Genomic DNA, 15,354 nt, shown 5'->3' on the forward strand with positions numbered 1-15,354 from the left:
ACGAATAACCAGAGGGTAGGAACTCTGTAGGGACTCTGACTTATTTCACTGAAACAGGATGCTTGCCACAAGTATCATTCTATAAATATTGCCTGAATAAATGGGATTTTTTAATAAAATTTCATTTCATTCATATGTTATGGTGCCATATTATTCTACACACACTTGCTGTCAAACGCGCTTCCTTCCTCTTTCCAAGTTACTCATTAAGATACTTGAAAATGAGTCATAGGTCTTCAGGGACCATCAGCATTCCTTCCAGTGACACCTCAAATAGCTTCGTCTCCCCTGGCATTTAGTCTATGGCAATTTCACACATGCCACATGCATGGCTTATACCTCCTATCAGATTCACAAACCAACCTGATCATACTCCAAATACACTTAACCTCGTCTTCTTGCTACACTGCCTTTTCTACTCTGGCTTAACTTTCAGGAGATATGAAGAAAAGTATGTGAAGTTGAGAGTGAGGGAGACCAGGGAGCTGGCTTCTATCCTGCAATGCCCACATTTTTCATCTATATATTCCAAGCTGTGCTGAAGAAAAGCAAGCAACCAAACAAACAGCAACAAAACCAGTCACATGCCTGCTGACACGTATGATCAGTCCTCCCTGTCTCCATTTATCTCCTGTGATTGAGAAGAAGAGAAGGCAGCAATCTTCTGGACTATCATGAGTAAAATAGAATCCAGGAACCTAGCTAGGAATATAAAATGCAAAGGATATGAGAATCATAAGCTGGAACAGGACAAGGGAAGAAAGAGCCAGTACTTGACGGATCCTCATTTTTTTCTATAAACAGTAGTCTTTGAAATTGGGATCTATAATCATGCTAAGAAAGCCTTTAATTTAAAACAAACTGTGAAGAAGAAGAAGAAAAAAACTCTGGTGATAATTGAAGAATTTAGGCATATCAAGAGAATCTTTCTTTCTACAATACTCACATTTTCTGAAGTAAATCTGTATTCACAGAGTTGCTCTAAAGTATTTCAGCATTTAATTTCATTTTAAATTACCAAACAAAGAAATTTTGGCTGATAGAAACCCAGCCACACAGGCACAGCAAAATAATAGCTAAACATGAATATGAAAAACACACGCAGGACACGACCATCTTCTTTCCCTTTCTTTCTGGCAGAGACCGCAACTACAATGGAGATTGAAAGGCCACTCACTTCCTCTGTTTCCCTTGTAGTTAGGGCCTGATTATGTGACCCATTCTGGCCCAAATGATCTGCAGGGAGGCCTGCTGGGTGAGAGGCTGGGGGATAGAGTGTCGAGTTCTGAGAGGAGCTTAACTCCATATTGGACATGCCTGTGAGGATGTGATACAACGTTGGTTGGCAACGTGCCTGTCACACTGAGGATGGTGGACCTCAAGGATGGCAAGAGCCTTAGTCCTCTCTGACTTCAGGGAGCCACAGAGCCACTCCACAACCCACTTCTTATTATGCAGAGAGTAATAAACTCACTGCTTACGTCCCTTGAAGTTCAGATATTTTGTTACACTAAGTAGCCAAAGTAGCGTACCTACTAATTAATCAAAATATGCATGCAGGCCAGATTCTCAAAATGTCAAATTCTGATAAGCAAGAACATTTTATTTGCAGTTACTATATTTTTGTCTCCAAGATAAGGAGTGATTTCTACTTATCTTGGATTAAATATTTAACATATTTACAGTGGTTACAGATATAAAACTAAGTGATAGTGTGGTGAATAAGTTTATCACGGCTCCTGTTAAGACACAGTTATCGGAATAGATTAGGGTTTCCCAAAGTGTTTCTTGGAAGATTAGTTCCTAAAGATGCTCCCAAAGAAAGTTGGCTTCATGGCCATGAAGGTTTATTATAACCTGTTACAAAGTTTCAAGTACATTTTAAAATGAAAGATACTGGGAGGTCCAACAGTTTAAAAACAAACGAACAAGCAAGTTAATTTTACTTGCATGATAATTTCCCCAAATTTTTCAGATCCCCAAATCCTCACTAATAGAATTTATCTAGACGCTCATTGAAGTCCCTTTCAGTTCTAAAGTTCTATAATTAGAGACACTCACTAGTTGTGTTTTCCAGTTGTACTGTAACAGGACATAAGGGCCATGCAACACACCAGTGGTCTACTGGAAGGGTTCTGAAGGCAGATTTTGAGCAAGTGGATGCCCCATAATGTTTACTACCAACACACAAACATACATATGTACACATTTCTCCTAGAATAATGGCCTCCTAAATCTTTATGTTTGTATATAAGGATGTAGGAAATCAGATGGATCAGGTTCCACTGATGAGTGGGCTATTTTGTAAAGGCCCTTCTCACATTTGCAATCATCGAGGTTCTGTCCCTAACACAATAATTTGTAAATTGTGCCCACCTATTTTTTTTTAGCACTGCATTCTAATTCTAGATATGAGATTTAGTTGTTCTGCTCAACTACCAAATTGGGGATAGTCTTTCCAGCTCTCTGGGCCTCAGTTTTTCTATCTCTGTAAAACCAAACTTTGATGTTCAACATTCATTATCTGGCATTGCCAAATTTTTCAGTTTGTGGCTACTTCGTTCAGCTGATTAATTTGTGCTTCCAATGATGCCAACTTTGAGAATTAAGTTCAATTTATCAGATGGCCCAAAAGTTAATAACATTTCAAAGACAAACTTTTGCTTTCCTCTTTTCTACTAGAAGATAAATTCTATCAAATTCCTTAGTAATGACACGCTAAATGGTTGCTTGGAAAATACTGAAACAGAATGTAAATACTTCCAAATGTTCTTTTCTTTAAGAGCAAATACATTAATGGATACAGAATTGCAGTTTGGGAAGATAATGAAGTTCTAGAGATGGATGGTGGTGATGGTTGCACAGCAATGTGAATGTACTTAATGTTGTTGAGCTATACACTGAAAAAATGGCTAGTGTATTAATGAAATATGGGAGGTGCTGCCTGAGCACAGAAATAAATTGTGTTTCATTTATTCCTAACCTGGATTGTTTTACACAAAGATTTTAAAATATTTGATAAGAAATATAGGCACTAAATCTCAAATAGTATCTTCATTGGGAAAAGCACAACATATAGTGTGTGTTTGATACTTGGCAAACATTTAATAAACGTTATTTGTGATTATTATTACTACACTGCTATTTAAAATTTTTAAATTTTTATTGAAGTAAAAACACAAAATATCTGCCCTCGTAACAGAATTCCTAGTGTGCAATACAATATTATTAACTCTAGGCACCATGTTGTGCATATCCCTAGAACTTATCCAGCTTGCATCATTGAAATTTTATACCCACTGGTAACCAACTTTTTTAATTCTCTTTCCCCCTTGTCCCTGAAAGCCACCACTTGACTATTTCAGACACTTGATATAAGTGGAATTGTACAGTATTTTTCCTTCTGTGACTGGGTTATTTCACTTAGCATTATGTTCTCAAGGTTCATCGATATTGTCACAGATTGTAGGATTTCTTTTTTTTAAAGACTGAACAATTATATATCTATATCTATATCTAGCTCACAATTTTTACCCATTCATTCATTCATGGACATTTAGGTTGCTTCTAAATCTTGGCTATTGTGAATAGTGCTGTAAAGAACACGGGAGAGCTAATACCTCCTTGAGTTCCTGATTTTGACTATTTTGGATAAATACCCAGAAGTGAGTTTGATGGATCATATGGTTTTAACTTTTTGAGGAATCTCCATATTGCTTTCTATAGCAGCCACACCATTTTTCAGTCCCACCAATAGTATATATAGGTTTCAATTTCCCTACATCCTTGCCAATGTTTGTCATTTTTCCTTCTAATAATAACCATCCTAACAAGTCTGAGGTGATATCTCATTGTGGTTTTCATTTGCATTTCTCTGATGATGAGTGATGTTCAGCATCGTTTCATATACTTGTTCATCATTCGTATATCTTCTTTGGAAATTTGTCTATTCAAGTGCTTTATCTATTTTTAATTGAGTTATTAGGTTTTGACTTTGGCTTTGGTTTTGCTGTTGAATTGTAGTAGTTCATTATGTATTTTGGAAATTTATCCCTAATCTGATGCATGGTTTGCAAATATTTTCTCCCATTCCATAGATTGCTTTTTCATTCTGTTGATTATTTCCTTTGTTGCACAAAAACTTTTTAGTTTGAAGTATTTCCACTTCTCTACTTTGCTTTTGTTGCCTATGGCTTTGGTGTTACACCCATGAATTCATTGCCAAGACCAATGTCATGAAGTTTTTCTTCTATGTTTTCTTCTAGTAATTTTAGTTTTGAGTCTTACATTTAAGTCTTTAATCCATTTGGAGCTGATTTTTGTGTATGTCACAAAGAGCTCCAAATAGCCAAAATGATCTAGAGAAGGAAGAACAAAACTGGATGCATGATATTTCTTGATTTCAAAATATATTACAAAACTATAGTAATTGAAACAGTGTGGCATTGGCATAAAGACACACAAGACCAATGGAACAGAATACAGAGCCCAGAATAAATCTTTCTGTGTATGGTCAAATGATCTTTGATAAGGGTACCAAAACCACACAATGGGGAAAGGACAGTATCTTCAACAAATGGTGTTGGAAAAACTGAATATCCACATGGAAAACAAACTGAGATCATTTTCTCTTACCATATACATACAAAGTAAACTCAAAATGGATTAAAGACTGAAACATAAGACATGAAAATATAAAGCTCCTAGAAGTATTAATTGCTTTAAAAACAATCTATAGAGACCACTGAAGGGGTCACTAGCTCCTTGAGGATAGGGGCCATATTATTATTTCTGTCCTTCACAAGTCTTAGAAGAGTGCCAACAGCATCATAGGTATTCATAGAAAATTAATTACTAAAGAATTCATAAAAAATTGATCCGGGTTTAAACGTAACTACAGACATTTTGAGTCTCTAATGAGACTCCTAATTAATGCATCTAGTTACATGAAAATTGTGGTGACAGTAGTGTTTACTTCTCTTTATATTTAATATACTCTCTAGTTCACATCTACAAATACTAGATAAACCTGGTATTTGCATCGCATGGTAATTTTCAAAAGAAAATCTCTCAAACTTCAGTTCCAGAGGTCCCCAGGTAGCTCAGTCAATTTAGCAGTCTACTCTTAATTTCAGCTCTGGTCATGATCTCAGGGGTCCTGGGATAGAGCTCCCCACCAGGCTCCACGCTCAGAGGGGATTCCGCTTGAGGATTCTCTCTCCCCTCTCTCTCTGATCCTCTCCCTGTTCTCTCTCTCTCTCTTTCTCTCAAATAAATAAATCTTTAAGAAAAAAAAAATGACTTCAGTTCCAGAGATTTTAATAATGATAATACCAGGTCATCATTTTCACACTACATGTGAATGTAATTCTTTTTCAAATGCCCAAGAAAAAAATTTTATGTTGACCCTATAAAAAGAATGATCACTGGCCAAGCCAGCCACTTGAAACTCACCAGCTATTTTTCAGAGTACTCAGGAGATCTTTAATTAATGTGTTACAATAGTAAACACCAATTAAGAAACAGTTAAAGTATGGTTTAGAAGTTTTTCCCTGTCTCTGAGAAACTTTGGGATTCCTATAAGGCATCATGGTTCTAACATGCACCTCATTATCCTCTCTCTTTGGCTTACACTGCAACAGCAAAATTTATAAAAGTCCCCTGGCTTCACTGACAAATATTAAGACAACAGGAGAATAAGACTATTCAAATAGAGCAGAATAAAAATTGTTAACAAGACTGAGATCCTCAATTACAGGTATAATAAAACAGGTAGCAGCCATGGCCCTCTCCTGAACTTTTGCCCCCACCCACCACTGGAAATGCGTTTTCTGGTTAATTTGTCAGTATTGTCCTCAAACAAAGAGCCCCTTTTTATTGACAGGTGCAGACAAAGCTTGCAAAAGCTACACAAAAAGGACTCAATAAAAAAAGAGAGATGGCCTTGCTGAGAAGGTAGTTCTTTCTGATTTTCTGTAATAGACTTCACTTTGCTATGAAATTAAATTTATAGTATATCTGCTAGACACTGGGACTCCAGCAAAGCTTCGCTATTCCCTGACTTGACATTAAAGCAGGCATTTTCATGGGGAGGCCATTTCAAGCCAAATAACTGGTTATGTGAACCGTTTACAGAAAGCCTTTATTTAAAAAGAAAATGGATAGGCACTGTCATTTCCAGAAACTGTTAGTATACAGGCACACATTCAAATTTTGATTTCCTTTGAGAATACCACTAAAAAGATAGATGTAACATTAGACAATGGGAAGCTTTCTGGCCTACTACAACACCTCTATGTTTATTATTCTGACTCATAATCTAGCATTTATCAGGTGGCGGGCTGCAAATGGAACAGCAAAATCCTATTTCAATAGTGGGTGATCCCATCATAATAAAAATCTAGCCTGTGATTTCAGCTCTGGAGTGGGTATTGCATCAGGTGGTGTGGAGTGCTGAACATAATCCATGAAGGGATCTACATCAAGAAAGTACTCACTTCTGGGCCTGGGAAAAACTACCCAGCCTACATATATAGTCCTGTGGTAAAATGAGCTGATATTGACATACTGTGTTTTGGGCTTGTACTGTGGCTACAAATTCCATTTATCCAACCAATTTCCATTTTTGCAATCAGTTTCAAAATTAAAAGAAATAAGAATTAAAAGTCAAACAAATCAAGAAAAAAACTTTTGGGGGTCAGGTTGGGGAAAGGTGGGGAGGAATACCTATCACATATTTGAAATCATGTAATTATCAGATAAACTTTAGGTCTTATTTAAAGGTCTGAAGTGACAATGTCAGAAGATTCAATCATGCGCCAAAATATAAGAAGAAGGGGGAAAAGTAGCTTATTAAGGATCATTAATTAAAGTATTCAAAAAGTAGTCAATTCCCTACTTGGCATAGCTCTTTGAGATGATCTCATTGATAAATGGCAAGGTTAAGGCTCAAATGAGTGAGCTGTCCAATAATAAACCTATACCATAGATCCCCAACTCAATCATCTCTCAACTAGGATATGTAGCTTCCAAAACAGAAAGAGATCTGGCAATAATAATATCCAGACTCAAGCCTTCTATGGATCTGGAACTTGAATCAAGTTAATTCCTGACAGTTTCTTAAATAAATTCCTTTTGTTTTAAAGTTTAATGTCACCCAAGCACCACACTCTAAACATTGATTTACCTACTCTATATCACATGATATACAAGAAAACTAAAACATCTTAAAGCAATGGTTAACACAATTCCTCTGGGCAAGAATTGGGTGAAGAAAAGACAAATGAGAGCCAGCCATGACATTGTCTTTGTAGGATTAACCAAAGTGGGTTCCTCACAACAGGAAGAAACTCATTAAGGGTTCCCATTGCTCAGCCTGGACCCTGGGACTGGTGGCATAACTGCATTTGGTGGGAAACAGGCCAATTCACCTGGCATACAGGTATAATGAATGGACCTGTTCTTCTGAGAAGAAGCTTTGGGCCAAACTTTGAAAAAGACACATGGAGTGTGGGAGCTGAAAGTTATCTCTGTGTGGCTTGGGTTTATTACCTCATTTTGCATGTGAGAAAAGAGTTTGCATGGTTTCTTTGAGTTCATAGTTCATTGTGCAGATAATTCCCTTTTACAGAGTAAGACTAAGGCCTAAATACTGTCTATTTAAATAAAGAACACAAAAATCAATCAAAAGGAAAATTTTGATAAATATTTGATGTAGAAAGACTATTTACTCTGAGTAGATGATCTGAATTCATGTTCTGTGAGTTCTGAGCTTTGTGTATTTGAATCTCCATTCCTTTTTCTGTAAAATGGGGATAGTATGTTTTCATAAATTTTAAAGATTAAATGATATATTACATTTGAAAGCATTTTGAAACCATAAATTGATGCATAAACACGACCTTTATTGCCTAATCCCTTCTGGGAGAACCCATTTTTAAAGTAATACAAAATGCTATTTATGGCAAAGATGACAGGGCATAATGAAAGACATAAAGCATAAAGCATGTTGATAGCTTTGGAAACATTGTCATTTGGTGTGGCTGCATGAATATCTAGCAAGAAGGATCTACTACAGACATTTGCAAATATTTATAGATACACAGACTCTCTTGAGTGTTTGATAAACCCTCTGGATGACATCCCCAGAAAAATGCACATAATGTGCACATAAACACAAGACTTTACATAAAATTCCAAGTATTTTTTAAAAAATCAAGTTGTGAATGTTGTACAAAGCAAAACTCTCTATGAAAAGAGGATCATCTGCACAATTTGGAAGTTCTTTCTTTTTTCTGTTTTGTTTATAAGGCACTGCACACCATAAACCAAGTAGCATTCTAAAAGTCACCTTGAATTCAGATCCCAAATACTAAGTCCCTTCCACCTACTTAAAATGAAAGGAATAATGGAATGTATATGATTATTCCAGATCAATTTAACAAAACAAAACAAAATTAATAAAACAGACAATGTAAATCCTTGTAAACTTCTGAGCTAGAAATCATAGATCAAAGAATAAAGAGAAGTAATTGTAATTAAAAGGAATCAATGTAACTAGAAGCATTTGGAAAATTCTAAAACACTGAGCATGCATGGTGCATTAATTAATTTTAATACAGGTTAAAATTTGGAAATTTTTTCTATTGAATAGACAAACATCATTACTGACTTAATTCTGAAAGCCAATGAATCACATTACTGTTTACAAATTACATTTATACATTCAAATATGTATTCTGATTTCTGCATGGATAATTCATGATTGACTGAACCTTTACTACTTACTTCTATCTGAAACCACCTTGTAGCCGAGTCCTAATTATTGCCATACTTACTATAACTGAATGCTTCAGAACAGTCACCTCACATAAGAAGGCAATTTGTAAGATCTCTTCAACCTTTACTTGAAGAGTCTTTTATTATGATGATAAAGGGCCTGGAAACCACATCATATGATGAACAGCTCAAAGAACTCTACTCACATAATGCTATTGTGAGTACCTCTATTAGCACTTCTTCCTCTACTCTAATTATTTGTTTATATGTCTGTCTCCCCATCTAGACTGTGAAATTTTCCAGAAAAGGGGCCGTGTTTTATTCATTTTTGTATCCGTATGTCTGAACATACAACCTAGTATATGTTGGCACTCAATAAATCTTATAACAGAAGGAAGAAATTTAGTCAAATAATAGATTAGTTACAAGAAGGCTGATTTGACTCAACATAGGGCAGAACACTAAAAATTTGTTGTGTCATAAGAGTAGAAGTTGTGCAAATCCTTTATTTGGTCAGTAGCTACATAACCAAGAAGGATAGATAGGAAGTCCTAGTTTTGGTACAGGGTTATGTGAGAAAACTACTGAAATGTACAACTCTGAAGTTTTATCATTTTTGCAAACACTGTGTGTTGACAGTGTATTACATAACCCTCCCTGCTAGCCACACTGAAGTTTTCTAAATGTTTTTAATCCATTATTCTTTATATCTTCCCAAATGGCTTATTCTTCCGCAAAAGAAAAAGATAAAAAGGTAAAGCTTTCCAGAACTACCTAAATATAAAGTTGTAACACTGAACGACACATCAGACTATGAGAAACGAACAATCGTTAAACATATAACTGTGAAAAAATTATTGCCCTCAATGCCTGAATTTGATTTCTTGATCATATGAGCAACTTAAATGAGCTTGATAATAATTTAAAAACTTCAACAGGTATAAATCCACAGTTTGCAGGCATGACTTTGTCAGGACGATTGTCTTCTAGAAAGGATGTTTTAATTTGTGCCTTTTGTTCACCATACTCTTCAAGGAGTTAGAAGCTTTGAGAAGGTTAGATATATGAAACATTACTGAAGTAATGCATAAAACACTGAACTAGAAGCTGCACGACAAACTTTCCCATGAAAAATATGCTGTCCACTTGGATTCTAAACTAGACACAATCTTAACTTAGAGGGATCTTTCCACTTCAATTCTTGGTATAGGAACAAAGAGAGAAATAAATATAGCAGTTACATCTAGAGCAGGGTGAAAAAAGATGTCCTAAATAAAAGCATAAATTGTAAAACAAAGTTGGAGGGCAAAATAAACACCTGTTTCAAAAGCCAGAGTCCAAAAGCTCCAAACAGAAGGATTTTTTTGACTCTCTGAGGTGAGGAGAGCAGTGGCTAAGGGATGATCACCATGAAGAACCAAAGAGCGAGCAATGAAGCAGAAGCATCCTGCAAATGCACGGGTCAGTCCCAAGAGGTGGATTTGTTTAAAGATTTTATTTATTCACTTGAGAGAGAGAGAGCATGGGGGGCGGGGGCGGGCAGAGGGAGAGGGAGAAGCAGACTGCCCACGGAGCAGGGAGCCTTACACAGGGCTCCATCCCAGTGCCCCAAGATCATGACCTGAGCTGAAGGCAGAGGCTTAACCAACTGAGCCCCCCAAGTGTCCCCCTAAAGATGAATTAAAACATAGAGGACCAGACTGACACTAAGTCTAAGTCAGATCTAGAAGCCAGGAGGCTAGCTAGCTTTATATAAGAACACATTTGTAAATAAAGCTCTCTGCTCTGCATCTTGTGGCAAACTAGAAAGATGCTGAGCATAACCTGTTTCAGGACTATCGATGAATCCTCATCTTTACCAAAAGGGAAGGGAAGATGCTATGATCAACTCAAATGTTGACATATGCCACAGGCTCCACACCTGGGCGGCGAAGAAAAAAGTGTGTTCTCTCTGGCTGATTTTGGGCTCTGGAGGTAGATGGTGTGGTATAAGTTGGCACAAAAAAAGGATCTAAGAGTCACACAATCAGTCAGAGATGATATTCAAAATACTCAGCAGCTAGAACAGCACAAGCATGTACTTAGAATAGACACTCCAAAATCAGGATATCACCTATGAAAAACAGTACCAGGGTACAGTGTATACGTCCTGAATATCAGAGCTGTAAATCAAGTCCTAAACACAGCTCTTAGGATGAAAAGGGCCCCCTTTACTTTGACTCAGTCTCTTACCACCAAAAGGCCTATCATATCCTGGACTCCTTTTATATTTCCAGAGTCCCCCTGAAGTTTATTTTATACTTTAGGGAAGGGAATAAGGCAGATACTACATGGTAGATGAAAAACAAGATATTATTTGCCCCAAGTTATAGAAATATATAGAATTATATATAAGATAGGAGAATAAATATGAAAAGGAGTAAATGTAACACAAACAAGAATATAGAAGTTTTATCAGAATAATCACTGGAAGTGAGGGGAGCAAACTGACAATTACTTGGTTGTTTGATTGGTCTGTTTTTCTCACTGGGCAGGCCTTTAAAGTTAATGAATCTGTAAGAAGAATCATATCTATTTTACTTAAGAAGTATTGTATCCCTAATGCTTGAAACATAGTAAAAGCTCAATAAAATTTTTTGTTCTTTCAGTTTTTAACCAGTAAATACACGCACACACGCGCGCGCACACACACACACACACACACACACACACTGCATTTTGAAAATTTCTATTTCTGGCAGTATGACAGTTTAAATAACTCGTTTAACCCTTCTCCTGGAAAAAAACAACAATAAATTCTGAATAAAACATAGTTTAAACATTTGTTGAATGCATTGATGAGTTAGTAAGAAAATAAGGTATAATCAGAAGTGAAAAATTAAGTGAAAGCAGGAACCTAAAGAATAAAGACAGTTTTACAAAATCTAGTGAATTTGAACTTTGGTGTTTGGATTTCTCAGGGCATGTGCAAAAAAGGAACAAGGCACAGGATCTGTTCAAGAACCAGAATCTAGTGGAAGCGTCCCATCTCTTTTAAAGTTGGTCTTCAAAGCTTGTGACATCGAGATAAAGGTAACCTAGAAATATTCCTCCACTGTCACCCACTAGAAAATCATGTCTTAACAATTCAAACTTTGGTCTATGTGTAGGGAAAAAAAAATTCCCCTAAGAATTTGTCATTACTAAGTAGCCATCTTGGTTCTGCAACTATAATTCCAAATAATTAGGGAATTGAAATCAAAACAACCAACAAGCCAAGAATTAAGTTTAAAGCAATGCTGTGTTGATAGTACCCACAAATAACTAGCAAGAGAAAAAGTACTTTTTTCTAAATAAATTAACCTTCAATCCAGGTTTCAAAGAATTCTCACAGTGTCAAGGAATATTTGGTTTAAAAAACATAATAATTACAAATACACAAGGAAACAAGGCATCAAAAGAGAAAGCCAGCAGGAAAAAGAGAGAAAAAACAGAGTTATAAGTATAAATATCTTAAATTTTGGAGTTACCAGACCAAAAAAAAAAAACAAACAAACAAAACCTAGAAATGAAAGTTTATCAATTGAAATTAGAAAGTCAATGGAAAGTTATAATAACAAATTAGACATAGGCAAAGAAGGGAATATTTCTTGGAATACTGAGCAGAAAACATTAGAATGAATCACAAAGAAATTTTGAGATAAAGAATATAAAAGAGAGGTTAAGAGTCAGGGAGGATAGGGAGACAGGCCTTAAATACTTCACGTTTTTAAGGAGATAGAAAAAGGAGTGAGGGAGAGGTAATATTTGAAAAGATAATGGCAGAACATTTCTAAGGCTGAAAAGACCCTAGTTACAGACCCAGGAAATCTAACAAATTCCAAACTGTACATATGATAAGAAACTCAGTTCTAGACAAGGAGAATGCCAAAGCAAAAATAAGATCTTAACAATAGTCGGAGAATGAAGATAGATCACCTTCAAAGGAATAAGAATTGTAATGAAAACTGAAAGACAGAAGTCAGTATAACGATATGGTTATATATTTAACCTGACATTAACTGTAGAAAATAAAACAAAATTAAAAATTATAGAATTAAAACATATAAGATTAGTGTATAAGTCAGAAAATTGATAATAACATTTAAGCCAGTATTTTTATAATTTGATTTAAAAACAATAAATGGAAATTTCTAGAGGCATCTCTAAAAAATACAAATAGAATGTATAAATTAGAATCAATAATAGAGGAGAAATTTTAGATGAGAAAAGAGCAATGAATTTAAATGAGGTAAAATAAGAGGAAAAGAAAGATAGAGGAAGATCAAATTGAAAGTAAAAAATGATAGAAATAAAATAAATTAATCCAAGAAAACAAACTAAATATCTTGGTTAAAGGCCAAAGATGGTAAGACTGAGTTTTTGAAAATCCAGCCACATGTCATTTTCAAGACATATATTGAAAATACGAGGATGCAAAAGATGGAAAAATAAATTGTTGATAAAATAATACTTATCCAAAGAAAACTGGTAAGGTTACTTTAGTAACAATGAAATAGAGTTAAAAGCAGAAAGTGTTATATTCAAAATCATTAACCATCAGGGAAATTCAAATCAAAACCACATTGAGATACCACCTTACACCAGTTAGAATGGCAAAAATTGACAAGGCAAGAAACAACAATTGTTGGAGAGGATGTGGAGAAAGGGGATCCCTCCTACATTGTTGGTGGGAATGCAAGTTGGTACAGCCACTCTGGAAAACAGTATGGAGGTCCCTTAAAAAGTTAAGAATTGAGCTACCCTATGATCCAGCAATTGCAGTACTGGGTATTTACCCCAAAGATATAGATGTAGTGAAAAGAAGGGCCATATGCACCCCAATGTTCATAGCAGCATTGTCCACAATAGCTAAATCATGGAAGGAGCTGAGATGCCCTTCAACAGATGACTGGATTAAGAAGATGTAGTCCGTATATACAATGGAATACCACTCAGCCATCAAAAAGAACGATTTCACAACGTTTGCAGCAATATGGACGGGACTGCAGGAGATTATGCCAAGTGAAATAAGTCAAGCAGAGAAAGACAATTATCATATGGTTTCACTCATTTATGGAACATAAAAAATAAGATCATCAGTAGGAGAAGGAAAGGAAGAATGAAGGGGGGGTAAACAGAAGGAGGAATGAACCATGAGAGACTATGGACTCTGAGAAACAAACTGAGGGCTTCAGAGGGGAGGGGGTGGGGGATTGGGATAGGCTGGTGATGGGTAGTAAGGAGGGCACGTATTGCATGGTGCACTGGGCGTTATACGCAAGTAATGAATCATGGAACATTACATCAAAAACTAGGGATGTACTGTATGGTGACTAACATAACATAATAAAAAATCATTATTTAAAAAAAGCAGAAAGTGTTATCAGAGATAAAAAAAAGATCCATAAATAAGGATAAAAGTTTTATTTCATAAGAAGATATAATTTTGAACTTATATGTACCTACTAAAATAACCTTAAAATAATAGAGTACACATGATGATAATTTCAATGAGAAGTGAACAAATCCAGCATCACATTGAAAGGTTCTAACACAATTTTTTAAGTAGCTAATTCATTGAATGGAGAAAATATCAAGAAGGATATAAAAGATCTGAATGAAATAATTAACATACTTTATCTAATGGCCAAGAAATTATTATACAAACCATCTCCTCCTACTACCAAGCAAATAAGTTAGAAATAAATGACCAAAAGTACTAGAAGTTTTTTTTAAGAGCTTGGAAATTAAAACACACACTTTTTTTTTTTAAGAGAGGGAGAGCATAGGGGAGGGGGAGAGGCAAATGGAGAGATAGAGAGAGAATCTTAAGCAGGCTTCACACCCAGCAAGAAGCCCGACATGGGGCTTGATCTCATGACCCTGAGATCATGACCTGAGCTGAAATCAAGATTCAGACACTTAACCAGCCAAACTACCCAAGTGCCTCAAGAAACACACTTTTAATTAAGGAGTGGATCAGGGGTGCCTGGGTGGCCCAGTCGTTAAGCATCTGCCTTCGGCTCAGGGCGTGATCCCAGAGTTATGGGATCAAACCCCACATCAGGCTCCTCTGCTGGGAGCCTGCTTCTTCCTCTCCCACTCCCCCTGCTTGTGTTCCCTCTCTCACTGCCTGTCTCTCTGTCAAATAAATAAATTAAAAAATCTTTAAAAAAATTAAGGAATGGATCAAATAAATAAAAATTTAGAAGTTACTTTTAATGATAATGAAAATCTCATGAAAACCCTTGGGATACTGCTAAAGTGGTACCTCCAGGCATATCTATACCTTCAAATATTTGTAGAAAAAACTGAAAATTTAAATGAGCTAAGACTCTCTAGGTTATAAAAAGAAAAAAACAAATAAAACCAAAGAATAAAGAAGGGAGGAAATAATGAAGATAAACGCAAAAATAACAAAATGGAAAACAAGCATACAACAGAGATTTAAAAAAAAATAAGGCATTCTTACTATGCTTGATTTATGCCATCAATGCAAAGTTATTTAATATTATGTCAATTGATGTAGTTCATCATATGAGTCAATTAATGGAA

At 35.6% G+C, this 15,354-nt stretch overlaps 1 pseudogene; it reads left to right on the forward strand.

The window, feature by feature from the left end:
• Window positions 1–15,354, forward strand: part of LOC105242377 — a 150,370-nt pseudogene that overhangs the window by 100,110 nt on the left and 34,906 nt on the right.

The sequence above is a fragment of the Ailuropoda melanoleuca genome, chromosome 9, assembly GCF_002007445.2.
Source record: "Ailuropoda melanoleuca isolate Jingjing chromosome 9, ASM200744v2, whole genome shotgun sequence".
NCBI classification, from domain to species: domain Eukaryota; kingdom Metazoa; phylum Chordata; class Mammalia; order Carnivora; family Ursidae; genus Ailuropoda; species Ailuropoda melanoleuca.